The sequence below is a fragment of the Apteryx rowi genome, unplaced genomic scaffold, assembly GCF_003343035.1.
Source record: "Apteryx rowi isolate R43461 unplaced genomic scaffold, aptRow1 scaffold_23, whole genome shotgun sequence".
NCBI lineage: Eukaryota > Metazoa > Chordata > Aves > Apterygiformes > Apterygidae > Apteryx > Apteryx rowi.
In genome coordinates this window covers 535,448-562,386 of record NW_020448641.1, presented here as the reverse complement: position 1 = coordinate 562,386, position 26,939 = coordinate 535,448, and the positions used below count along the sequence as shown (strand labels likewise).

The following is a 26,939-nucleotide window of genomic DNA, read 5'->3' as shown; positions in this document are numbered from 1 at the left end:
ATGATATACCCTTTATTCCTCTTAAAAAATAAGAATTAAAACAAGCATGAGCATTTGAAGCTCTCGGGGAGGGTTTTTCAGATCTGTGATTTAACTCGGCTTCTCCAGCCACCCTGAAGTGCCCAGCCCAGCAGCATTTCCAGCTTTGGGAGCAGATGGGTGCTGGGTTACTTTCGTGGGAGAAGCTGACTCAGAGAAGGAAGGAAGTGAGCCAGCCTGCCTTGTGTTGCAGAGCAGTCCTCAACAATGGACAACCTCCGCTCTTTTTGTTCTTTAATAAAAGTGCAGCAAAAACAAAGCGGGGCTAGCTGCTGAAGATCAAACTGTCGGGTTTTTAAGCTGAATGCCTGGCCAGTCTGAGAGATGATTTACTATACCTGAGCTTTAATAAACAGCTGAAAATTGCAGAAATAGAACAGAGAACTTTTTTTTTTTTAACTACTAAACTGGTTATTTATGAGAGTTGAGCTCTTGAGCTAATTACAACTGTGAACTGTTACTTGGGAGAAGCTGCATCTAAAATTCAGAGTTGTCACAGTTTCACCGGGGTTCAGTGTCGGTGTCGAATGAGTGCTGTTGTCTGCCTAGAGTGGTACCAAGCTGCCGATGCTGAAGAGCTGGTTGCACATGCAGCGGAGCAGTCGTCGTGGCTCCTTTCGGGAGGGGGGAAGGTCTCGTTCCCCTTCCTGTCTCTCCTCCCAGCTGCATGATCTCTCTTTTGCTCCCTCCGTTGTGCCGGATCTGTGTTCATCAGACATCTGTTAACGGATTTAACTCACTGACCTGACGGAAACTACCTGGAATTTTGCTTGTGCGCATGGTCTCTTTTCTGGATTAGCTCTGTGTTGGTTTAGTGAGACAACTGGTTTGCAGGACAGGCTCTGAAAGGAGGTGAGCCCCAAGAACATGTGGCCTACAGGAAAGATGCGAGTAAAGAGAGGGGTTTGAGACCTTCCCCTTTCAGAAGCAGCAGGCTGAAATTGCCCCACATGCACTTTATGGATGAGTGCCATGGGGTGCAGTGATGCTTTTCCTTCCACATCTTGCTAAAGATGTTTTTGCCTTTTTCCCTTCTTCTTGTGGTATCCTGCCCCTTTCCCCTAGGTGTCCATATGTCCCTGTTCATGAGGCCATGCTGTGGACTGGATTAGTGCTGTGCTTGGGCTCCTAACTCGTTATCTTTAACCCATTTTGGTTGTGACATTCTCGTTTCCAGGATAGCCTTTAAATGTTTGCCCATTTACGTCTACCCAGTGGTAGCACAGAGGAGGAATGGGCACAGAAGCCAGCTTTTTGGGGGGGATGTAGGGACATGCATTGTGTAATGATGCCTGCAGACTGGTAAGTTGTTTCAGCTTGTCAGAAAAGTTTTCTGAGAACTTGAGCTATTGCCATGCTGCGTGCATGCAGAATAAGCTTGTTTCTCAGCAGAGGTGGTGGGCCCGTGCATGGGACCAGGGCCAGTCCGTATGGCCTGCTGGTGCTTCAGTGCTCCAGCCTGCTCTGTGAGCTCCATAGTTGACTTTTTCTTGAGTATAAGAATCTCTGTGTGCTGTTGCATGTTGCTTTCTGTTCGCTTTCACGATTAACTTCAAATTTAAACTTCAAACTATGTAAATGTGAAGTTTGCTGAGTTAAGTGACTTTTCCTCCAGTACCTTTCCAAGTGCCGAAAACCCCAGCCTACCGCTTGCTAGTTTTATAGCAAACAGGTTTGCTGACATATCCTGGGTGTTAAATTTAGCTGCCCGAGAGATGCGGTCCGACAGGTATATGATGCAGCGTACTGAGCGTGCTTCTAGTCTGGAGCGACCAGCTGCGTGGGCCGGATTCTGCTCTTCTGGAGTTCTGGGTCACACACGTGGTTTTGGGGAGAAATGGCTCGTGGGGCCGCTGGTCTGGTCTGCCTCGTGGGCTGGAACGTAACGCAAAGGGGAATGGGGGAAGAGACGTGTCCTGTGGCTTCCCTCCGCCTGCTCCAGGGAGAGCAGCACGCGCCTGGGTTTGGGGCTTTTAGGAAGCATATTTTGCTCCGACTCTTACGTGCGAGCGTTGGTCCGTAGCGGTACGGGGGCCTCAGCAGACTGAGTGAATTCTGCAGTACTTCGAAGCTGGGTCTCTGATTTTGCTTTGTGATCCTCCTGAGTGGTTTCTCGTGACAGATTGCTCTTCTCCCTTCCCTGCTCCCGGCTCGCTCACACAATAAAGCTTTTTATAAAAAATCTTTTTTTATAAAAATTCCTGTAAAATTTCATGTACATCTCTGCATGAAACAACTTACAATATGTATATTCATTTGCTTTCTCACTCTAGAGAGCCTTTTATTCCCCTCCCTTCAGTCCCTCTCCCCCACCCTCAAGCTGTGGCTGTGATACCATTAAACTTTAAAATACTTACTTTTTGAAGGTTTTAATTTTACTGCTATTAGCTTAATATAGCCTCAGTATCTGTATATTTAGCAATTCATCACAAAAAGCACAGTGCTACTATGTACAGCAAAATCAAAGCTTATTGCATACTTGCTATATTTAGTAAGTTCTAATGTAAAATTTGGAACATTGGGTTATGACTTCACCTTCAAAGATGTTCAGGGCTTTGTGTGTGCCTGTAGCTAGTATTGCTTGCCAACGGTTTATGAAGCAACATAAATCACTACTTTTTTCTTTACCTCTTCTCTTCTGCCCTACCGGAGGCACAGAAAGGTTATATGACTTTGTGCTGATATAAAGCTGTGGTGGTGACTGATGTGATAGCTAACACTTTAAAAACGCCTGCCTGATCACATGAAATATTTCAAGCCAGAAGATGAATGCTTCAGAGAGGGTTTTCTTTGCTTGCTTGTTTTTTCCCCTTGGCCTGGTCTCTAGCTGGTTCAGTCGACTAACACCAAGCATCAGAGTTAATCACTGTTTCGCAAAGTCCTCCTCCGAGCAGCCTGGAGCCAGCGTCTGCGCATACCTAGTACGAAGCAGGAGAGCAGGTCTAAAATAGACACGGCGCATACTTGTGCGCCCAGCGCTGGGTGTCGGGAGCTGCGCGTCTGGTTGGGTGCCGCTGATCTCCCCGTTTCCAAAAGAGCGCATGCGTTCGGCTTGTGACCGCTGCCGCTGCGTTTGGAGGCATCCAGGTCCCCGTCGGTTCTCCCTCTCTGTCGCCCCTCTTTCCCTCCGCTGCTCCAAAAAGGATCTTTTTGGAAAGGCCAGTAGGCCGTACGTTGTGCTATTTCTAACCGCGTGCGAGCTGTGCGGTTGCCTGAGAACACGCTCTGCTTACGTGAGCTGTAACTTCAGCCGCTGCAGGAGACTTGTGTAAACTGAAGGGCTTAACAGCTCTCCGTGGAGAAGAGCAAGCTGCTTTCCTCTGGCCCGCAGGTCCCGAAGCCCCCGCCGAAGCTTGGGGAGGGAGGCTGCTCGTTTTGCCAGCCGCCGGGTGCTCAGCCCTGCAAAGAGGGGCGTCCCCGGGGCGTCATTAGCGCRCGCTGGGTGCCGGCGTAGGTGGCATCAGCTGTAGGAGCAGGGTCTCTGCCGACAGGCTCCGGGCAACGGCGCTTTCAGTGCGCTGTGTAAGGGGAGCCGGGGCCCCCGGAGCGGCCCGTCCGCATCACCCCTCGGGTGATTTGGGGAGGGCTGAAGAGACGGGCCACGTCTCTGCGTGATGAAGGGTCACGTCTGAACGACGAGTCTGGAAACTTGCTGCTTTGGCTGCAGCTGACAACACTTGCACAGAGGGTAACTTCCTGAAAGAAGAAAGAAATTTCTGCAGCTTTTTCTGAATTACATGCATTTACTTGTTCGGTTTGTAAACTCAAGCGGAGGTGTTTAAAACTTCGCTTAGACTTCTGTCTTTTTCCTGCTGACCGCGGCAAGTTTGGCAAGGTGGGATCTTGGAGACGGGGCCCGCTGCAGCGTAGCTTTGCGGTGAGTAGCACTGGTGGACGGAAGGGGTGAATCTCTTCCAGAAGGAGGCCTGGTGTCTCTCTCCGTGCCCTCCGGGAAGGCTCAGAAGCTCGTTCTGCTTCTGTAGCAGTTATGCRTGTGTTTGCAAAGTATCAAGCACCCTCAAGTTGTGTATAAAAAACCACTACTTTGTGCCAAGAAGGAATAGAGGATTTTTGGAAACTTGGGGATAGTTCTGTGCAGAGAAAAGTACTTGTTACTCTTCAGGAGGGGAATGAACAGGGTTTTTATGCAATAACAGGGCATTGTTAATGCCACGTAAAGCTGCTTGGCACGTTAGGCTAGATGATGCCATGGGATGACACAGTATTTTCCGTGTTAATGCTCAGGCATGGAAAGTAAGCTACTGACAAAAGCACAGTCTTAGGCTTTGAACCTGAAAATTGATGCGAGTACTCTTAAATATTGAAAAACTTGCAAACTGTTGTTTTCCAGCCTCCTCATGGTTTGATTTGTCTGTAAAAGCACCCATCACCGACACTGGGATCAACACGAATGGGAGCGGCTGTATGGGCCAAGTAACAAACTTTCAACATTCTGCCAAATCAAAGGCTTATATCCCACAACCTAGATTAAGAGGAGCTAGTGCCTATTTTATTTTTTTAACCAGCTTTATGCATGTGTTTTGCACTCTGTAGACRTACACTTAAAGAATACGTGGACTTTGCATTAGGTGGTTCATGGAGTCTTGCACGTCCCGAGGTTTTGTACATCTGAAGTAGGCTTCTCGCGTCCRTCACCCATGGGAGAGGATGGGGCTCAATACCTCACTTTTTAGGGAGTTTGTCCTCCTCATACGTACAGTCCCCCGGAGCGCGTGCCGGGCGGCAGGAAGCTCTCTGTGCTCCGGTCCGTAGAGGTGCAGCACGGACTGCAGGTCCACGGGCGGCTCTCCGGTCAGGCGTGGTGTGTGAGCGAACATGACTCATCTCACCTGAGCAGAAGGGCCGTAAATTCTTTCCRGCATCTTGAGTCTGAGCCTTTCCCACAGGAACTCCGTCAACCACATTGCATTAGTTGTATAATCATCTGTTTGGTCACCAGGTATGTATGTCTTTCCAGAAGGGAGGAGCAGGGTATTTTTTAATGAAGGCTTTTTTTCCAAGTTCATTAATTTCTGAAGGAATTAATGCTTTTAAGTAATGTACCACGTCCTGTTTAATCTGCATTAAGTTCTTGCTGTTGTAGGATCAGACAAACCTGTTTTCTTTACAAAGCATGCTTCCTGTGTGTCCTCTGCAGCTGAAGAAATGAATTATAGCAAAATTACTGATTTAATTTGCATTGTGAATGGTGACTTGCTCTGTTGTGGTTCAAGCCAATAACTTGAGCTTTTTCTTCAGTCCGAGAGGAAACCCTTTCTGGCTGGCTGCCAGAAGTCCCCTGGTTTCTAGGGGGGGTGGGTTCCCTGGTCCTTGTGCGCCCCCTCCTTCTCTGTGCTGCCGGAGGACACGACCGTTCTGTTCTTGGAGCTTTCCACCTTGCTGCCTTTTCCGGAAGGGTAGGTGTCTGAAGGCAGACCGATTTGGTGGGGCTAAATTACAGTTTGCTGTTAATTGCCAGCATTACGATTAGAAAATTTTCCTCCAGAATAAGCTACTCGTGTGGAGAAAACGAGCAGGCTTGCTGTTGCCTTCATTTCTTAAACTTCCAGTTGGCATAAGGTAACCGATCTTCCTGGGTGCCCTCGCTCCGGAGTCTTCTAGAGAAACTGTCTAAAGAGGTTAGATTCCTGCTGAGTGCCAAACCACCTACTCTGTGAAAATCAGGTCCCTTCGGGTGCCACAAAATCATGTCACTTCAAAAGCAAGATTAGGAAACAGTAGAAATATTTATCCTAACTACTGCAATACTTATTTCCTTTTGGCTTTTAAGAGTCTGTTCAGTATCAGGTACTTGCATAAAACATAAAATAGGAAGTAAACTGTCTGAAGCAGCAAAGTGGTGCTGAGCACCAAGTCGTAGTAGAATACGGTGCCTGTCCGGTATGTTTTTTCGCTTTTCTCTAGACAGAAAATGTCTGGGCTCTCCAATGCAGGGGCACATTGGTGCACAAAGCAGGACTAGGCTAAACAGAAAAGACCAGCACAACAAAATATTAGGTTTTAACTCTGCTAAGGTGGCCCAGTAGCTACGTGAAAATCTGCAACCTGTATTATTTCAAAACCTCTTCAAGTTGAGGACTTGGTCAACATCTCCCACCACCTGACTTGTTTGGGTGAGAAAAAGTTATCTGTTTCTCCTGTCCARGTAGTAATTTTTAGAAGGTGGCAGTAGACAGCTTTACAGTAGAGCTTCCTGCTGCTGTTCCTGCACTGGGTCTTAGAGCTCAAAAATTGCACCRTTTTGGGACCAGGATAGTATCTTGATCTCCTGAACGCCTGGTCTTTGGAGGTGGTTTTTACCTTCTGCATGACCTTGGAATCCTGAACAGGCTAGAAATAACCCCGTTGGAAGAAAGCTGTGCGTCTGTCTGAGAAGCACAGTAACTGTGTGGTGCTGGGGACTTCTTTTTCCTTCTTTCCCTCAGACACACRTGCTTGTCTCTTGGTCTTCACCTCCAGTTAATCTGGCAATGTGTATTTCTGGTGGTGGTGCAGCGGTTAATACCGGTGAGCACAGTTGTTGTGTTTTACGTTCTCTGCAAACCCTGGCAAATTCAGGACCTCACCTGATGTTACACCTGGGCCCTTGCACCAAGGCGCTTTCGTAAAGGCAGAGGGACTCGGGGCAGTCGCTGTGCCCTGGAGGAGGTGCTGGCCATGTCCTGCGTGTGCCGGATTTGCAATGTGRGGGGCTGAGCCTCCGGGTGGGTCTGCAGGGTGGCCGTGTGAGCGGGATCCCCACGCACAAATCCGGTCAGGATGCAGTAACCTCAAAAGATAGCTCGGCCTTTTTTTGCACTCCGCTGCGGCTGTTAAATCTGAATTTGTGAATGGTTTTATTTCATCCAAAACGGCATTTTTGTATTATGAATAAGCTCTTGCCTTCAGGAGAACTTTCTTGGCTCTGCTTTTGACGTACAGTTTAGCGTAGAGGCTGCTAGATCGTGCCGTTGTCCTGAATCACTCAATTCATCGTGTATTCATTACTCATACGTGTATCGGGGCTGCAGTAATGTCCAGAATACAGCATTTAAGCTGCTGCTCTGTCTTTAAGCTTTTTTTTCTTTTTTCTTTTTTTTTAATATAACAGCAACCTCTGAAGCTTCCCAGGGACCRAGTGAGTGGATATGAACAACTGTCCCTGTGCTGCACATACTGAATGCTTGTTGAAAACTCCTGGGTCTGCTTAGTGGGTTACTTAAAATAGACACCTGAGCTCTTCTAAGAGGAAGCCTTTACTCACTCACCGAATGTGAAATTCTTGAGCTCTGTGTTTCCAGACTCGGGACAAATGCCCGTCAGTCAGTAACAGCACCAGAATTGTGAGTAAATCTGAGTGAAGTGGTGAGGTTTCACCATTTAGAGATACGGAGTCACCAACTTTTTTAAGAGGTTTGCAGTTTTGCCAGTAATACCAGCTTTTTGCTCTCTGAGAGGAGAATCTCTGATCTTTGCCTCAAGGCAGTTTCTGTTAGGACCCAGAAATCAGCCTGCTCTGAAAGGAAGGAGTGTATTCACTTCCCTAAGTGGAATGCTTCACTGGAAGGATTATTTGGCATTGTGCTTCTGCTGTGATAGTTCTTTCCCCAAGTACTACTAATGTAAAAATCACAAAGAATAAAACTGCCCTGGGGACTTAGTATTACCTCCGGAACAACAAAACATAGTTTTTCTATTTAGCCCAAATGTTCTCAAACTATAATCCCTCTCTAAAGGGGCAGCCTTCTGCAAGAACCATTAAGGAATACTCTGCCAAATCCATACCCCACAGTAAGGTTTTGTTAGATGRAAAGTAGTAAGTATGCAAGCGAGTTAGTTGTGTGCTCTTGGAAATCTCACCCTTCATCAGCAGGCCAGTGAACAGATTATTCTGCAAGGTTAATGCTTGGAAAATACAGTTTATACTCTGACTTCAGGTAATGGGCCTTGCCATGACACATCCCAGTTACTTAGGAGCAGGATAATTCTGCTAAGTACTGCCAGAGTTTATGAAATCTGATTGCGGTTCTTCTGTGGAATATAGCTTTTAGGGCAGATGTTCATGGCGTGTTAAGTCAGCTGTTTGAAATCTTAAAAAGAAATGTATGGGCAAGACAGGAAATCGTTCTGGACAGTGAGACYGGGCAAATCGGAGTCACTTTTGGTTTCTGTGCCCTTAGAGGGGATGTTGGTACATTTTCAGCAGCATTGGAAATGTGGTCATCTTTCTGCTTTTGGTGCTGACATTCTTGGTTTAATCATTTGGTACTCATAGGTCACAAACCTCAACTATGAGGGTTTTTTTTAAAGGTCTTTGATCTTTTGCTTTGTAGCGTTAATCCTGCTTGTCTGTCAGGAACACAGCTTTGAGCCTKTGGTTCAGACTCAGCCAGTTTAAATGATTGGGCATGGACGTGAGCTGGGACCGATCACACTTCTGAAGCGGTCCTAACTGAACTGTGTTTGAAGTGTAGTGCAGTGATGCTTTTGCAGCGTGAAAAGTGTTAATGTAGGTCTCCCTGCCATTTTTTCATTCATTTCCGTACCGTTGAGTTGTCTTGTCTGTCTTCTTTTCTGGCTTCTTCACTTGGTCTTGAAGACAAATGGATGTTCCCTTTAAACTGTTTTAGGGGTTCCACTCTTTCAACTTGCCTTACAGGGCCAAGGCAAATACATCTTGCGTGCAGGGGCAGAAAAGAAAACAATCCCGAATGGTACGGACAAGGACTTCTGTCTTTGTTAAGTTTTTCTTGTGACAGGCACACCTCTCTCCAGCAGGACTTTCTTTTCAAGCCTGTCATCTACCCTTAGTTTTTGTGTGTAGGATTTAGCGAGAAATTTAGCCAAATGACAAGAATGTAAGAGGTCCAGCATGGGTAACTTCATTACGTTTTGGTAGTTTTAATTTGGAGTATGTCGTTTTGCGTTTCAGTTTCTGAATTCAGAAGCGTATCTTGCACCCTTGTCTGATTGCCTAAAGATTCATCAGAAGCGGCCCGGTGCGTTTGGCTACCGTGATCTTAGAAGGACCGGCTGTTCGGGGAGCTTCAGCGTGTCCTTGTGGGGCCCTGGCAGGCCGCGGGCGAGAGCCGCCGGGCGCCCCGCGGAGATGGGCAGCGYTGCTGCGGCAGTCGGTTTCCCCGCGGAGCTAGGAACGAGGAGGAGTGTGGGGTGGAGGCGAGAGCGCCTGGGCCGAGCGGGGAGGTCGGCGGGGAAGGTGGCTCTTGCCATCGGAGTCAAAGGTGCGGAGGTGGCTTGGCTGCTGTACCTCTTCACTTAAAACACGATTTGGGTACTGTGGCAGTACTCGATACCTTGAGCAGTTGCAGCTAACTAGAAAAACTTTTGTAAGGCTTGATCTCAAGGGGAGGGGGAAAAAAAAAAATCCTGTTTTGCAGATTCTATTTGAAAAGCAGCGGCAGGACCAAACAGATGTTCTTCCTGGGCCGCTCTCTGTAGATTACCTACAATTCCCCACCCTGAAAAGAGGCTTAAAAGTCTTCAAGCTAGAGGCTGGCAATTTCTTATTATCACTGAAGCTTTTGTCACGTCCGTCCTGGAGAAAACTCCAGCTCTCTCTTTAGATCTGTTAACTGGATAAGTTTCTTCCAAAACTGGAGCTGCTGCTGTTTTTGGTCTGCTATGCAAGTTTAAAGCAGGAGAATTCCAGACTATATTTAGATGAAGCCAAGGAGTGTGCGCCTCGCCGCTAATATTGGTCGGTTCTGTGCCGCGTGCAGTAACCTCTCCCTCTTTCACTTTCTTCAAGGTAACAGAAGATAAGAGCACAGCTGTTCTCCTAGAGTGTCACGAAGTCTGTAAACATCCTGACATGCTCCCCAGGAGAATCTGGAGGTTGCCATGCACATGACAGGAGGACGAGTTTCCTTGTCAGATTGCACTGCTTATCATCTGTGACAGGTGACAGGCACCCGGACGTGGAGTTAGGAGGCTCTTCTGGTGTGAGGCTGGCAGGAAAGTCTTAAGGATGCTTTAACCTAGGATGAGGATTTGAGAAGTCATACGGCCATGAACTAGGAGAACAGCAAATACCACAACTTGGAATGTATTTATTACTTAAAAGTTAGCTATTCTTGATAAAATCCCAAAAATTATTGCTGCTGCTTATTTTACTTACAGATTTCACACACTTGTTAATTTTAAAGCTACCAAACTTTTACTCAATACTGTACTCTGAGAAATGTAATTGGAGCAGGACATGCAATAGAATGAAGTCATTGTAGTGTCTTAAGTACAATGGACTCACTTTGTGTCTATTAAAACTTGGAAAATGTGCAACACACAACAATGTGGCTATCATTGCATATATTAAAGCTTTTTTAATGTYGTTTACTGCAGAGCTGAGAGAATCAACGTTTTCGAGTATACGAACGAGCAGTCAACTGGTAACTTAGGTTGTTATGTGTCCTAAATGTGTGCTTTCTTAAGTCGCCTGCAACGGTGGGCAGTACAGCCTTGATTCGTTCATGCTGTAYGCGTAGAGATGGGTTATGAGCCTAGTGGGACCAACTGAAGAATGAACTAACATTTTGAACCAACTTTTCTGTTCACACCTTCTACTCAATGAGCGTATCTTAAGGCCTCTTGCATGCATGCGGTTGGATAGCAAGGGCCCTCATCCTTACCCGTTGCCAGAAATGACTAACAATCTTTTTAAAAAGAAAAACCTACGAGTTTTGCATCAAATTTAGAGTACAAATGGTTTACAAGCTAAAGTGAATTATCAACAAGCTCGTGGAACTGTATCACTTAACTTTTTTGGATTTGCGTTAGTCTAGCTTTCCCTTGGAGTTCCTCAATTTAGTGACATTTATTTATGCTAATCTATCGCTTCTGATGCTAGAGAGAAGAGCTCAGAGTTGTTCGTTAGGTAAAAAGTTGTCTGCATGTGCTAAAAAATTAGCTTCAAGCTAAAGATCATTACACAGATTCTGCTTCCTGTTTGTTCTTAAATCTGTTCTAGCAAACAGAGCAATGAAGTATTGTCAGATTAGAAGTAGTGGATAGGCAAACATAGAAGCTCATGTTTTCCTGGTTTGTGTTGGTTCATAACGTGGTCTTTTGAATGTCAGCAAGAGAGGTCAGAGTTTCCCTGTTCTGTTTAACAACAAAATTCACCAAAAAGGTCCAACACGAAAAAAAAATTTCTGCTCAGTCTCAACAAAAGCATACAGTCAAAGATGTTTCCCTTAAAACAGTTGGTATAAAATATGCAAACTAAGGTTCAGTGCTGAAATAGGACATCTGTCTCCCGAGACCAATTTTGGCTGCCTCTGCAAATAAATGAATTTCCTGTTTTCCAAAAACAAGTGTGAAAAGGACAGCTGTATATAATGAGGGGAATGTGTTCCCGCACCTTGTATAAAGCCTTTATAAAGCAGTTGTTTACCTGGGCATCTAATTTTCCCATCTCCAAAGCAGCCTGCTTGGCTGGTGAAGATATTCTTGCGCAGTGAGCTACTCCTGCTCATGGAGAAAACATTTTTACCTCTCTCAGCCCCTGTCTGTCTGTCTTCAGGAGTTTCTTTATATGGGATTTTTTCTAGTATCTTCCTGAACTAGACTTAGGGTTAGCTGGTGGCTGTGTGAGGTAGTTCTGCTTTTTGCTCACACAGTTCGTCATAGGAAATGCCAGCCAAAATGTATTGCAAAGCCTTTTGGCTGTAGTATTACAGCAGGTAACTGAATGGACTTACAATAGCCTTCTGTTCATTTAAAAAAAACAAAAAACACCGAAAAACTACCCGCCCCCCGTTCTCAGGTAAAGTATTTGTCTGTTCCCACCTCTAGTAGAGGTAGAGGGCTGCCTCCRCCTGGACGTTAAAAAAGGCTGCTCTGTTGTCGAAAGAGTTGTCAAGAAAACGGGTGAGTAGTTGCTGCTTTCATGAGCAGGTTAGCAGATGCCACTTAAGTCCCAGAAACGGGTAAAAACAGCCTCAAGACCAGGCCGTTGGTCTCCGCGGGATGTTGGGGGGGAATTGTGATGCTTCCTACTTCGTGCCACCGTTTTGCTCTAGGCTTGCGACACTGCTGCAGATGGAAGGAACCAGCCCGGAGAAGGTAAGGCCGAGCGCCGCGGGGGCTCGCCGCGGCGGGGACGGTCCCCGGGGTGTCCCCGCTTGTTGAAGAGCCGGGGGGTTCCGGGGGGGGGGTTTCCGTGATAATTAGACCCTGCAGTGGGACCCACAAACATGCTCTCCCAAATGTTTTAAAGCATTTAGCGGAAACTCGCCTGTTTTCTGGTGAGGCCTCGATAGGTTGTTAGTCCCTCAGAATTATAGCGGTAGTCGTGTTCTGCAGTGCTTGCGGAGGACTGAAGGGTCTTGCGTGCATGAAACCTTTCTAGTCTTGCCTTGCGGGTTGCCGTGTCCCGCCAGTCCGCTGTCACCCGCAGGCACGGCTTCTGGGCTAACCCTGGGGAGGGCTGCCCCGTCCTCGCGCCCGCACGCGCGACCGTCCTGAAGTTGCTGGGCCCTTTAGGCGGCAAACGATGGCCTTTTCCTGCCCGGTATTCCAAGCGAAGGGGGAGGGAAAGGGAAAACAGCTAGTGCTAAGCCCCGCTCAGTTCATTTAAGCGTGGCAGGCGAGTTGCCGGATTTTTGCCACCTTGCTCAAAACTACTGCAGAGAGTTTCAGTAAAAACGCCCGAGGYGAGAAAGCAGAGCGTGGGGCGGCCGAGCGCCTGGAGCAGCGGGGTCCTTCCTTAACCAGTTGCTCGGGTCCAGACTGGGTTTAAACGCCAGCCTTAAACGATATCCTGACAACAAGCACACCTCGGAGTCTGCGCGCGGGAACTGAAGAACTTGGCTCACTGAACTTCATTGGGAAATAGTATTACTCAGTTTTGGCAAGGCTTGAAGAAAAAAATCTTGTAGTAAATTGCTTTTTTGCCTAGGCCATTATGCAGATAAACRAAAAGAAATTTCCAGCAAATGTAGAAGCATAAACCAAGAGCAGGCTGATGTTTCATTTCTTATCTGAATGAAAAAAAAGTTACTGTAGAAGTTTCTAAATGTTTTTAATAATGTGAAATTTTGATTAGCTTGCTTTAAWCTTTTATTCTGTCAAGATAAAAGCTTCACTAGGTTAAAAACTAAATGGGAATTCTTCAGGAATWGGAAGCTCTTTTTAGTGTTCTCCATAAATTGGTTCTGTGCTACCCTGTGAACACCAGTAASCAGTTCCTGTGTTCTGTGAAATTTCACTTTTTGTTCGGTATTTAAGGTTTCCCTCCACATACTTTTAAAACTTGCAAATTGCTTTAGAAAATGGTGGGTTTTTTTCAGTCTGTTCTAATTCTTGTTATACCCTGGGTTTATTATCGTCTCCTCTGTTCCACACTGTGGTTTTGGAGGTTTTCTCCCTCGCGCTGCAGCTGTGCTTTATGCTTCAGCTTGGGCAGCTGATTGCCTAAGTGAAAGCTCTGCAGAATCTGAGTTGGTTTGGCAGTGTGTGTGTGTGTGGGGGGGGGGGGTGTCAGTGTTTATATTCTGACTTTATTCAAACCAAGGCTAAACCTATTACTGTTCCTTGTAATAAGACATTTTGCTAAATTTCTGAATCTACAGACTGAAATTAAAACATAGGTACATAACCCAAATTCCTCCTAACTTAGCCCGATACCTAGTACGCGTTGAACAGTTATTCACGTATTGAGTTTACTTAAAGTGCTGTTGCAGAAAGACTCACTTTAACACTGTGTTTGCTACGCCTGGTAGAATTCACACAACTTCTGAAGGGGAAACTTTATTTTATCGAATTGGAGAGTGAGTTTGGTTATTTCAGTTCAAAAATATGATGTTACCAAATTTTTTTCGTTCCGTCTATTCTAATGTACTAGATTTATTAAAAGGATCTAGGTGTGTAGGTGGCCCAATTTTATAGTTGCTTTTGCTTCGTGAGATGTAGCGTGACTCGCACACGAGCTGTCGGCGAGAGCTGGTGGCGCTGGGGTGAAGCCCTTCCTGCTACAGGATGAAAAAATAYGCGTTTTCGATTCCGTCGAGGCTCCTAAGGAGTGGGTGAGGTTTTTCCCGGGCGTACGGTGTGCTTACTGACCGATACGAGCGCCCGCTGGTGACGGCCAGCCGGGCACGTCTGCTGGGCTCCGGGCAGCCCCCGCCTCGCCGCCCGGCTGCCTCTCGTTGCCACCCGCAAAGCTCCCGCGTCTCCCCCAAACGGGTTRCGCAGCAGAACTGCCTTAAAAATTGCGAAAAATCAGCCCGGGGCRGAGGGGACTTTGTGGCTGCTCGCGTGGGCGTGCGGCGCCATGGGTGCAGTTGGAGACCACTTGCATTGGAGGTGCTCGTCACGATGGGCGGTTGTTTCTTTTTTTTTTTATAGTAGGAACTTCTGAATTTCTCAAACCTTTCCATTGACACGAAGCAAAAACTTTTCGTAATTTGACTTTGAAATTTCAGTGCTTCTTTTGACCCAATATTAAGTAGGGAAAGAGAAATCTGAAATGAATGAGATGAAAATCTATTTCCCAGACAACTTTGCCGTGGTCAGTTGCAAAGGACCCGTGAGACTGTGTTCAGGCAGAGGGATTTGAACACCGCTAGCAGCGCTCTTGAACACCATCGTTTCCGACCGTCTCTCCTCGCTTTTCCCACGCTCCAGTCCCACCTGGCTGTGTGAGCTCTGGCAAGTCTTTTCTCTGTTTTACAACCCAGGAAAGGAAAAAGGCGACGCACTGCGGTGTTGGGGCTGTCTTTGCCGTTCCGTTTTGTTGGAATCTTCTCCGCAGTTCTCGGAAGCTGCCCCAACATGCTGCCTTAGCCCGAACCAGGATGTGGGAAACCTGCCGCGGGATTGCTCCAGGCTCCTGCTTTTAGATTTTGTGTTCCCAGCTGCCTCCAGGAAACCCAGGCAGTTAGCGCAGAATTGCATAGTTACGGCCAAACGGGATCACTCGAGTTCTGGGGTAAAACTGAATTAGTTGTAAAACAACTATGTCATTTCAGCACAGCAGTAGCTTCGCTGTGCTGGTGCGGCCACTCTTTTCCTTATGAGTAAGGTGAGTAATGAATAAGCGCACAGACTGCCTGCTTTATGCATGCTTTATCAAGGTATTCGCTTGCATTTATTTCCCGAGAGGAAAAAAAAGGACTTGCCATAAAGCTCTCGGTTGCAGCGGACTTTGAAACGCTCTGGGCGCCGTTAGCGCGACGACAGCGGGGCGAGTCCCTGCGCTTCGCGGTGCTCGACGGGGAGCAGCCGTGGGTGACGGCGGCCAAGGGCTCGAGACGGGGGACAAACAGTGTTTTCACAACCGAAATTATGCAGAATGTGTTAAATGGAGATTTGAAGGCAGAAGCTGTACGGTACCACGTTCTGCAACTCCTCCTGTTTTTTTCTGATGCTTTAATGCTGGTGTCCCTAGGTTTCGGCATGAAACCCGGGCACGTGTCCTGAAAGGGTGCTTTCTTCCCGTTGGAGCTATCAAAATGTTTGTGTTTCATACGTAGCATTCGTAATATAGCCACTTTTGTTGCAGATCTGTCTGGGAAGCACAGCAGCGAGGTTCCTTCACTTGTTTCTTGTGAGCCAAATGTTTTTCTTCATTCTCTCAAAGTTATTACCAAATTTTACCTTTTTGTATGTTATGCAAGTACTGAAAACTTCGGAACGGTGACGGTGCACGTGGAGTGGCCGAGTGTGCGAGACTGAAAATGCAGAACAAACCCCAGTGTTGTACCGTGAGCTACCCCTGGTGTTGGAGAATGCCGAGAAAAAGCTCAAACAACAGAAAATCGGTATCAAAGCTTGTGCTCGAGTCAGGTTTAGCCTGGTATTTCAGCACCGCGGCTTGTCGTCGTTAATTTAAGGGCTTGATTTAGGTGGGGGGCCCTGCGGCGCGCGGGGCATCGGCGGGATTCGGCATCCCCGAGCGCCGGCCTGCGTCGCGGGGGCTGGACGCGGGCATCTGCCCCTTCGGCAGCTCTCCTTAGGGAGGGAGCTTTCTGTAATCCAATCAAATGCCTGTCTTGTGCGGAAAATATTTTCCTTCCCCTAAAACTCAATTATTTTTGAAGTGCATATGATAAAACCCAAAGTTGGGCAAGCTGCTTTTAAAACTAATTTCTTAGGAAAAACACATAAATTGCAAGCTGGTTTGCATTATGTACCAAAATCTGGAGCATTTGGCTTTGAGAAGCAGAACCTAATGTTGCTTGAAATAGAATATAGTTGAAATAGAAAATCTTAACTGTGGCTAAACTCAATACGTAGCAAGACCCCATCGGAGGGTTTGGGGGAGAAGTGTTTGTTTTTCTTCTTGGAAAACACTTGACTGAGGTAGCATCATGCTAAAAATGTGTAAACATTGAGCTTTAATAGCAAACCGAGCAAGGGAGGGCTTTGCGTTTTGGATGGAGACGTGTGAGCCCGGGAAGGCTGAGAGCAGCTCCTTCTCCCTGCTTCTCCCAAAAGCCACATCTCCGAATCCCCCGCCTTGGGCCCGAGTACCCAGCTCATATTGAAATATATTGACGCTTCTTAAAACACTTTTGCTTTTATCTTATGGAATTATTAACTCCAGGAAAGGTAGGGGAGCAGCCACGATAAGGCACCGATAAACCCTCGCCTGAAATCGGGGATGGAGGATGTGGTCACCGATGCTGAAGAAGGTGGAGCAGGTATGTTAGGGTGATAACAGGGGTTGAAGGCCGATCTCACCGGAGCGGGCCAGAAGGACATGGTGTGTTTAGCCCTCAAAAAAAGAGGGAAAAAAAAGATGACCTGAGATGAGGTTGAATTATTATCTACAAATACATGGTAGGGAAAAGGGCAGGGTAAATACCAGGAATCGCCTAACCCATGGGTTAATGTTTGTGGAAAAATAAAAGCGATTATGTTGCCCATGAATAGAGCTAGGCTGGAAATCGGAGGGACGTCCTTGGTGACGAAAGCCGCGCGGGTCTGGGGCAGGACGGCCCCCGGGCGCTGCCGGGCGCCTCCGCTCCTGCRCCTGGAGCTGGACCTGGGTTGGCTTCTGAACAGAAATCACCTGGTTTGGGCCCGTATTGCAGGGCCTGGAGCGGCGGCGTGTTTACCCCGTGTTGGAAATTCAGCCTCGTTTTGCATCTTAGTCTTGGTCTGGGGGCAGGCGGCTCTTTCCGCTCCGGTTCTGTTGGCGGCTTTCCTCCACCCCGTAATTTTGCTCGGCGTTATTGATGCGGAAACCTGTGATGAAGCCGCGTGGTTTTAATTTGCGTGCGGGCGCGAGCTAATGAACGGTTTGCAATCGGGCTGTGCGGGTCGGCGCTTTATCGCCTTCCCYTGCCCGGCGGCGGCGGCAGCTTGGCGAAGGAGCAGCTTTGCTCCCAAAAATCCCCCATGCGCCCCTGCACCGCTGCGCGCGGTCGGTGATGCCGGCAGTAGAGGCGGGAGGGCACCCTCGGATTTCGGTATTTAATTAAGTATTGCACTTCCCTCGTTAGCCTTTTTCCTGCGTTAAAATGGGGCAATTTATTGTTTTTGTTCTTTCGTGTCCCTTGGCCAGTTTCTGATCTTTGGTCTCTCGCGGTGGCTTCATAGGTTAACGGAGGGATTTTGTGAAAAGACGGCGCCGTCCTGTGCATCCTGTGAGCCGATTCTTCCCGCGCGGGTGCAGTCACCGGTCTTGTGCGCTCTGCTGAGGCTGGCAGGTCGCATTTATTTCAGTATAATGTTTTTTTTCTGGTTCTTCTTAGCCTGGCTCACACGTGCAGAGTCGCAGTCTTGACAAGCTATGTCAGGACTAAGCACAAAACCCAAAACTGTATCGGCAGCTTTGCAAGCAGCAGTTTCCATTGCGGCTTAAACTAATGAAGAAGTTTGTTTGCTTTAATATATAAGTAGCTTTCTGGGGCCGGACATTGTCAGCTGCTAATAAATGCTGTCTGGCTCAGCCCCGCCGTTTGTCCCTGACGTGTGAAACGCTTCTTGGTGTGAAAATTGCACCAATTTCAAGAAATAGGAGTAGGGGTCTGCACAAAAGTGTCCTGGAGAAACATCTTTCTACCTCTGACCTGTTTTAAAAAAAATCTTTTAAATTAAAAAAAAAAGATTGTGCAATAAATAATACAATGACTAGAATGACTTACGGATGAGTTTACAAGCGGTGTCGGTGCAGCTTTACTCTTACACATTGAGTCCCAGCGGAGGGGACGGGTTGGTGACACTAGCTGCTGCGTTTCTTGGTGGCTTCCCGTGTGCATCGGCCGCGCCGCGCAGGTTTGCACGCGTAAAGCAAACCGCAGCAGCGGCTGGCAGCCCGCTAAGGGGTATTTCCCTCTTCGCACGAACGGCGGCGAGCTTCGGAGGAAAGCTCGGGCTCGCTCGGTTTGGTTAAACCCGCTCGCCGCTGTGGTCACCCTTGCCGGTTTGCTGCCCCTGGTCTCCATCCCGCCGCCCTCCTGGAAGGATCTCTCGCAGGGTTGTGCTGCTCGCGCYGTGGGCAGCCTCGCGCCTAAATTTAATTCGCCCTTATTTCAAGGTTGAACCGCTCTTCCCATCGCAGGCGTTATCAGCGTAATTAATGATTTTCTCCTCCTCCCCTTAGAGATACCGGGGATTAGTTACGATCAGCCAGTTGGGATCGGTTGCTTGCACAGCGGGGATGGAGGCCTATTTCAATTTATTTTTATCGTATGTGCTTTTCTGGGTCATATCATTAGCATTTCCTTTATTATGAACCACTGAGGCCTCTTTGGGAAACTTGGGAAAGCGTTGCGCTTGGAAAAGTGTTTTCTCGTGCAGGGGTTTGGTATGTTTTCTCCTTTAGTAAAAGTCGCTAAACACAGCTCCTGGTTTGCAATGCTGCCTGTCGCACCGTCTCCTGCTGCAGAACGTACGTGGACCTGCAGTTCACTACACGGGGGAATGAGCGGCCGTGGTCAGRAGTCAGGACTTGCATCCTCTGGGAATTCATGGGCACCGTAATCATTCATTTCAGGAGTACTTTGCATCTGCAGGCAGGCGCTCGCCGGGAGTCTTGTTTCAGCGAAGTAACGGGGTTTTTCTGAAGCAAGCAAGCAAGCAAGATGATTAGGAGTTGATGTATAACCATATCCATCTTCTCTAATCCAGATAAACCTTATCAGCCCTGTCACCTTCTATTCAGTGAAATGTTATGGAAAAAAAGGCTAATTAATAGAGGAGAGGGAAAGGAAAGCAATGCTTCATCTGAACAAAATAAAGGCTGAAATGCTAAGAAGCCGACTTTACTGGAAACAGGAAGGTTTGTTGGCTTATGGTAACTGGAGGTGCATAATGGTTTGGAGAAACTGTAAATAAAGAGAAATGAGGTCATGCAGCAGGAACAAAATGAGAAACACATTCTTGTCCAGTTGTTTTTCTTCCTGTCTAGAAAATACGTCCCAGCATTCACATCCTACATTCTTACTGGAAGAAGCATTGTGTCTGGTGACAGCCGGCGTCCGCCGAGGTGCCCTGGGCGCGCGGTGCCGGGCGGCCGGGTGCCGCCGGGGTTTGCGGAGCCGGGCGCAGCCGGCGGGCCGGGAGGAGTTAGTGCAGACCGGCAGAGCAGCGAACTGCTTCCCAGTCCCACCGCCAGAAAGGCTGCAGCTGTATTTAACGGCAAGGTATTTCAGCATGAAGCAGACATCTTAAATGAGAAATGCCGGCGAAATAGTTTAAATCTGGCAAACTTGAGGGCACCCCACGCTTATGGCTGGTGATGGAAAGCATCAAGCAACCTTAACCGTTTCAGTTCCTCCAGTAATACTTCTGAGGGGTTTTCGGTGTATAAGGGACAATATGCAGCACAGAAAGCTATACTGATGTACGTAGCCATATATTATTGCTCGGTGAGAGAGGTATATACCAATATACGACAGTGTAGTCCAAAGCAAGCAGCATCGTGAGCAAACTCCCCAGTCTGCTCCCGCCGCGCCTCCATCCCTGTGGCTCTGCCCGTTTCCCTCTCATCATAACCTAACTTCTCTCTTTCTCTCTCAGAAAAGTGTATCTGCTTCTTTTTCTGAGCCTCATGGCCAAACTGGGTTGTTCTGTTATGGTTTCCCTGTTTCTCCCCTTTTCACTTTATAATGAAGTCAAGTGATTCAAGGAGCAAACCGCAGCCCCGGACCTGCCTTTATGAGCGATCTCCGAACGGGCGTTGGACCTCCTGCCTTGCCCCAACGTCTTTGTCCCCTGGACCCGGGTACGAACACAACTGTGAACGGAGCGATGGGGAGGCCAGAGCAGGACCCAAGTCCAAGACGCAGATTGGTCTCCACCGTGGGCTCCACCTCGCTCGGTGGCTTTCAGATGCGGGACACGAAAGGTCGGGTTCGCCATCCCTGATCTACCCGTGAGGCCTCGGAGGAAGCAGTGCGGCCAAGGCCAGCCTGGTGGCAACGCCGGGCCTCCAAAAGCCTCATCAGGACACCGGTGGGTACGCGTTCCCGGGAGCACCAAGAATTGAATTTCCGTGCAGGTTTGGTGCACAGCATTGCACATACCTGGGGTTTTTGCTGCTAAAGCAACGAATGCAGAAATGCTCATGTGTGCTAACTTGTACTAAACGTTTTAGAGACTAGCCAATAAAACAAACCTTAAGAAACTTGAGAAACTCACTTAATTCCTTTAAGGGAATTTTAGGGAAAAGACAATTTTTTAAAAGACACAGGCCTTTTTCAGGAGCAGACCTGCTCGTGAAATCCTCCCATATCCTCCTCCCTTTCTCGCTCCCGCGGCTCCTCGCTCTTGCTCCGTGCAGTCACCTTCGGTCCTGGGATCTCCATCCTCCTCACGGAGGAAGCCAGCCCCTTCTTTTCTTTCAATGCCTGGTCTTTTTCTTCATGCTTCATAACAAAGCAGTTTTTATTCATTTATTTATTTATTTCATTTCTGGAACTGAGGGAAAACTGAGGAACCGTCACTGCTTGTAAAAGCCGTGTTGGCGCTCCTCAAGTCTTCCCTGGCCGGGAAATGCGGCCGAGCTTTAGCTGTGCAATGGGAGGAAGCAGTGCTGGAGAAGCGACGCGGTGGGGCCGGGCCAACCCTGCCATACCGGGATCGCGGGGACAGAAAATAAAGCTCCAAAACGTTGCTCGAGGTTGCAGCTTCGTCGCTGGTGAGCAAGCGGCACGGTGCTCCCCTCGCTGCGCCGCAAGCACTGCGAGGCGCTGAGGTCGGCTCAGGTCACAGCCTTTGCAGAGGAGCTCGGAGAGGAAAAAGGTCCAGCGGGTAATATTAGGAATGCAAATAACTGAGCCCTTTTTTCCACCTTTCTGTGGTGCACGCAGCTGCGTTGGCAAGAGCAATGTTTATCCCTCTTTGGCTAACCTCAAGAAGTTATTCCTCGTTCCCCATAGCGGGCAATGCAGCCTCAGCAGCGCGAGAGTCTTCTGTCCATCTCAAGCTGTCCTGCAGGACTTTTGCTTTTGGGGGGGTTGTGGATTTTACAGACCTAACCTGCTAAACTGTACCAGTAATGCAAAATCGTACTGCAGTCTCAGGTAGACCTGCTCTTAGTTTCACCTAGGTGAACCCCAAGTGATGTTCTTCAAGGTTTGCCTAAGCGTACAGCCCTGCCGGCTGCCTAGCCACCCCATGCCTGGTTTTCTAATCTAGCGAGCAAAGACAAGCGAGACCCTCGACCCCACTGCCACAAAGTGCTCTGCGTTTCATGAGGAAAACTTCGTTTTTCTTCATTTCCCTGCAGAACTGGACTCATGGTTTCTGATGCTCCAATTTAATGGCTAGGTTTTATTATTTTATAAACAGAGTCCACTTAAGCATGTTTGTTCATAACTGCCTTTATAAAATCATCCTAAGGGAGTTTAATATCTTTTCTAGTTTTCACCCAAACAACTATCGAGGAGAGCTTAAAAACCTTGCAGAGAAGTCAGTGGTTCCTGCTAGTGGGCAATGAAAAGCAGCTTCTGCAGAGCCCTGCTGCTTTCACACCTAGGCGAGAGCTCGGCCCAGGTTTGCGAGGGATAGCTCAGTGGATATTCTGGTGTCATAAATTACTCGTCCCTGTGAGGCTGGAAAGCAATTCCGCCGTATTGCAGAAATTACATTAATGTCTACAGCTGTACCTTACCGCTCATCTCACTCCAGTGACTTAAAATACAGCACTGCATAATCAAATCGCTAATGCACTGCTGCAGAAATAAAAAGAAGAAAGTGCCATTTATGTCAGTAAACGTTTTTTGCAGCAGAACTTAAAAGCCAGGGCAGAACAGGGAGCCTGTGATTCCGGTAATTCGTATCTTCTATTTAACGGAGTGAAATGAATTGTTTATCTACCAGGAATTTGGGATTTGAGGCATTTTGTTTTGGCTTTTTAATTGCGTTTGTTAGGCCTTGCTAMCTTAATTGCAAGTAATAGCGATAACTTTATCGCTGTTATTTGCAATTATGGTAAACAGAGTGCTGCAGATAGGGCTGGYGCGAGCGCCTGCAGCACCAGCGTGCCGGGTGCTGGCTGCAGAGCGGTGCAGGCATGCGCGGGCCGGCCAGCCGGCTCCCTGCGGCATCCCGTTGCAGGGAAATAGGGGAAAGGGGCAAGAGCTCAGGAATTTTTTTTGCATTTTTAAAAGAAATGAGTCCTATGAGTAACATAAGCGCTAGGCTGGGTGAATGGTTCCTCTGCCCGGGGCTTTGCGAGGTGCCCGGTGCCCGTTCAGCTTCCAAGGCATCGAGGGTCTTGCAGCGCCCGGGTGAAGCCGACCTCGGGGGCTGAAACGCCGCGGCRGCGCCAGGGTCTCGGTGACTTTCCCAAAGTAGAAGGGTCGCTGCTCATGCGCCAGTATTTTGCCTGCCCCTGAGCTTGCGTGTGCTCATGCATATGCATGCGGCTTTTCTTTCTTTTTTTAATCAGCTGGAGGAGAGGTGATTAGYGCACAGGGCAGAAGGCAGCAGCCGGCAGCATCCTAATTAGCACCAGCACAGAGCAAGGGTCGCGCGGGGCCGCCGGCATCGCACCTCCCTCCGCGAGGGCTTTGGCGGGCTGCGTCGCTTCCGCCGCCGGGATTTGCTCGCAGCCCCGACGCGACACCCCCAGGTCGCTCAGCCGGYGCAACGGGCGGGAGCAGAGACCACGGACGAATGCAACGGCGCCGCGCGCGGCCGACGTCCCCTCGCAGCGAGCTGGGAACCAGCACGGTGGCGCGCGGCGGACCCTGATTTTTGTAGGGTTTCTCGGCCCGAGCCGGCCGGCAGCCCTCGCGCTTGAGCCATCGAAACCGGGTCGTCGCCGAGCCACGGGTGGTTTATTAGTGGTTTTTAAACAAAAAGTAAACCAGCACAATCGAATTAGCGCAGTCTTCAACAGAGGTGTGAATCTAATACAGAGAGGGCAAAGCATGCTTAAAAATAGGATATTTATGGCTAACCTTTAAGAATATAGATTTTTGCATTATGTAAAATTCACTGATGAAGCTGATGTTTCGGTAACACACCCGTGAAATTTCATYGTGACGTGCAGCTGGCCGACCTTCCGGGCGCCCTTTGGCTCCTCCAGCGAGCGGGGCCYGGGCGCCACGACGCCGCAGCGATGGGCACGCCGCCACCGGCTCCGGGAAGAAGGGGAGCAACCCGCCTCCAGCAGCGGGGGGAATAATCCCGCCGGGGCACAGTGTCCCCTTGAGACGACAGAAGGAGTTTTGCTGTCCGGGCTTCGGCTTTCAGTGGCAGCAACGACTGTGTCCAAAACCCGCGTATTTGCAGAGGTGGATGAACGTACTGAAACGCTGCAACCTCGGTTTCCCAGCTGTGCGAGCGGGAGTCAGCAGCACCGAGCGCCGCTAGCACGAGCGCCAAAGGCTAAAGGGCTTCGTTAGTGCCGTRAACGCAGTATAAGAACGAATGTGCTGTGTTGCGGGGAAGTCAGCAAGACGTTGCTCARTATCCTAAAGGTGCCTTTTAGATTTTTCTTGCATATCGTATCACCACTGAAGAAGATTAAACATAACAGAGGTGAATTTGTCATATTTCCGAACGCACTTGACCCTCTAGCTTTCACTGCAGAGCTAAAACGAACAGAATTTTTTCACCCAGCTGTTGGTCTTGGTAATTATTTCTATTCGCATATTCCGCACCAGACACGGAAAACATAACTGTTTGTGGCATACTGATGTTTCGCCTTTGTGGGCTATTGATTTCCGAGGGTAAATCAATTGAATTAAAAGAGCAAAACAAGCTAAGAGAGTATAACGTGTCTTTAAATAGATTTTTGGAATAAGTCTTTTGAAGAGTCACACTGGAAATGCATGTAATTTTTCCACTGAATTGCTCTTCTTTCTCAGTTAATTTTAACCTTTAATTTTAACCATTAAATTTAAAATTAAGGTTAAAGGTTAAAAATTAAAGGGTTTTTCTRTGATAGAGTAATAATAATTAGTAACGGTATTTTTTGAGAAGTTTTTAGAAACTGAGATAATTGGAGCTGGTTGATTTTTATTTTTTTTCCTGTGAAATAAGTTTATATGTTTGGAGGCTTTTGGAGAAATACGGTTCCACTTAAATGCCTTTTTGTGCGTTTTTTGGATTTACTTCAGTGAAATTTCTAGCGGGAGAAGTCAGGCCGCTTTCTGATTTCGAAGCGTGCTGTTTCAGGCCTCGCTTTGCCAGCAGCAGCAGGACAGCGCGGCGTTCGCGGGACGCGTCCCGGCGGTGCCGGGCGCTGCCGGTGCCCGGAGCTGCCGCAAGCTGAACGGAAGGAAAACGCCTGCTGCTCCTGGTGCGCTTCCCTGCCGCACCGCCTTTGCTTAGGAAACAGCTGGATTCCGAACGGTCCTTTCTCAACCAAGGAAAATATGGAATATTGCATCTTTAGTGAAGTCGCTGGGTTTTGTTGCAAAAAAAAGAACGGATTTGCTTTCTGTTTTTGTCTGCAGCCCGTTCTATTCCCTGCGCAGCTGTAAAAATTTGCAAACGGTGTGCGGCGAATTGCAGCGTGTTACGCCCAAATCTCGGAGCCGTGGAAAGCACCTTTTGGGAAGGGCAGCTGAGGTGAGACCCAGGCAAACGCGAGTTTCTGCTCCGCGGTGGTGCTGCCGCTTCTTCGCGTTAGTGGGACGCGGGGAAGGAAATCCCGGGGAAAGGAACGTACTGCTGCTGGCAGTGGCGTAGCGTCCGTCCGTAGGGCCGGCGCTAGCAGGAGACGGCTCGTTTGCAGACCTGCGCTATACGCAGTTATTTATTTGTTTTACAAGGCTCGCAGTGGCGTGTGCTGGGTTGTCCCGGCATTTTAGGGGCTAAAAATTGCCATCAGCCACCTAGAAATTGCAGGGTTGACTCAGCGCTCAGGAGATGCAATCGAAGGGCTTCGCTCTCTGGGCTCGTACGTTGTCTGCTTCTTCCTCGCTTCCTTCCTCTTCTCTCAATAAATCAAGTAAAATATTTTCAGCAACAGAAAGATGTCCCAATCCGTCTTGTCCTATTGACGTTTTTATTTGTAGGTTCAGAAAACAAGGTGCCTGCATGGAAGGAGCCCGAAACTTTGCAATATTCATTGCAGTAAAAATAGATTTTCAGGGAACTCGCTCTTTGAAGTTGTTTTTCGTAGCTATAAAAAGAATATGGAAATGTTTCCCTTTGGTATGCCTCCATCCTTTCCGCTAAATTAGTGATTTCCTCTTTCTTTTTTGCTGATTAGGAAGTTGTCTTCTGGATGGCTCTGCTTTGATGTCTCGGGAAAAGAAAGAGCAAATTAGCAAACCTGCAGGAAAGAATTAATGCAGCGTTGCTCCCGTCGCTGAGATGCAGGGATTAACCCTGTGACGCAGGCAGGTTCACGCCGGCTTCAGGCGGGCTGGGGAAATGGGAGCACGGTGGGGCCGTTTTCCCTTAAATCCGCGTTACCTGCGAGGGGCTCCCGTAAAGTATGATAAAACCRTGGAAATGAAAAGAACAGACGCTCAAATTCAGCGCCGCCGGTGGGTGTTTGTGCTCTGCTCTGCCGGGCTGCTGCACCGCGCCCAGCGGGACCGAAAACCCCGCTGCCTTGCCAAAACCTCGCGATGCAGAAGCTGAGGGAAATCCCGGATTAAGACATTCTCTGTGTATTCCTGCCAGCTGGAAAACTCGGAGGAATTAGTTCAACCTAACGCGCTGAGGGTTGGTCAACGTTAATGCAACGCAGATCTGTGCTCTGCTTCACTTTATGAATGAATATCTTCTTTCCTGCTAACGCCTGTGCAAGTGGCGCCCGAAGCGCCAGCTCTTTAGTCCGTGCTGCAAGGGGATTAAACGCCTTCCGCTGCTTTGGGTCAGACACCAGGAATCTCAGGCAGCCTGGGCCAGGAAATCATTTCCTTGTCCCATTAAAGTTTTAGGGAAGGAAAAAAAAGAAAAAATCCCATCATCTGACACCAAGAAGTGCTCCACCAGCACCCAAGAGCAAGAGGACAAGGGGGCTCCAGCCAGTTCCTGCAGCCCCCCCTGTCCCAATCCCATCCCTGTCCCCATCCCAATCCCTGTCCCCATCCCAATCCCATCCCCATCCCCATCCCTGTCCCCGTCCCGTCCGTGCTAGCGCCCGGCGTGCAGCTCAGCAGCTGCCAGCCTGAGCTAATAACGCCTCCAAAGCTGAGGCAAGGGCAAAATCTCCGAGGTCTGCGTGTTAACGCTATTTTTCCACTTCCTCTCACTTAGCAAAACCTTCACCTTGTTTATCTATCTCTGCTATAAATAGTTTCCTCCGTGTCTGCGTTCGCTCGTACTGTGGTCAATGACACGCGGCGTCGGGGGCTTTTTTAAACTGATTATTCTTTTGCCTATCACTAGTGTCGGAACAGAGTGCAAGAAGAGATTAAACAAGGAGAGATTAAGGTGAGAGAGGTATAAATGGGTCTAAAAATAGACCCGGGCTCCGCAGGTCGACGCGAAGCTGCCGCACGCAGCGCGGCCCGGGCACT

At 48.4% G+C, this 26,939-nt stretch overlaps 1 protein-coding gene across 11 annotated transcripts in view; it reads left to right on the top strand.

Moving 5' to 3' along the window:
• PWWP2B (PWWP domain containing 2B) overlaps positions 1–26,939 on the top strand; it is a 49,507-nt gene that overhangs the window by 12,373 nt on the left and 10,195 nt on the right. For 5 of the 11 annotated variants that reach the window (XM_026065574.1, XM_026065576.1, XM_026065570.1 and 2 more), the window contains one exon: positions 9,809–10,392. The exons of 1 other annotated variant lie outside the window; for it this stretch is intronic. The gene's annotated coding sequence lies outside the window, so the exon portion shown is untranslated. Of the gene's footprint in view, positions 1–7,150; positions 7,383–8,971; positions 9,785–9,808; positions 10,393–20,120; positions 20,600–26,939 lie in introns of those variants that run through there. 5 more of the 11 variants (XR_003253457.1, XR_003253458.1, XR_003253461.1 and 2 more) reach the window with 4 other exon arrangements.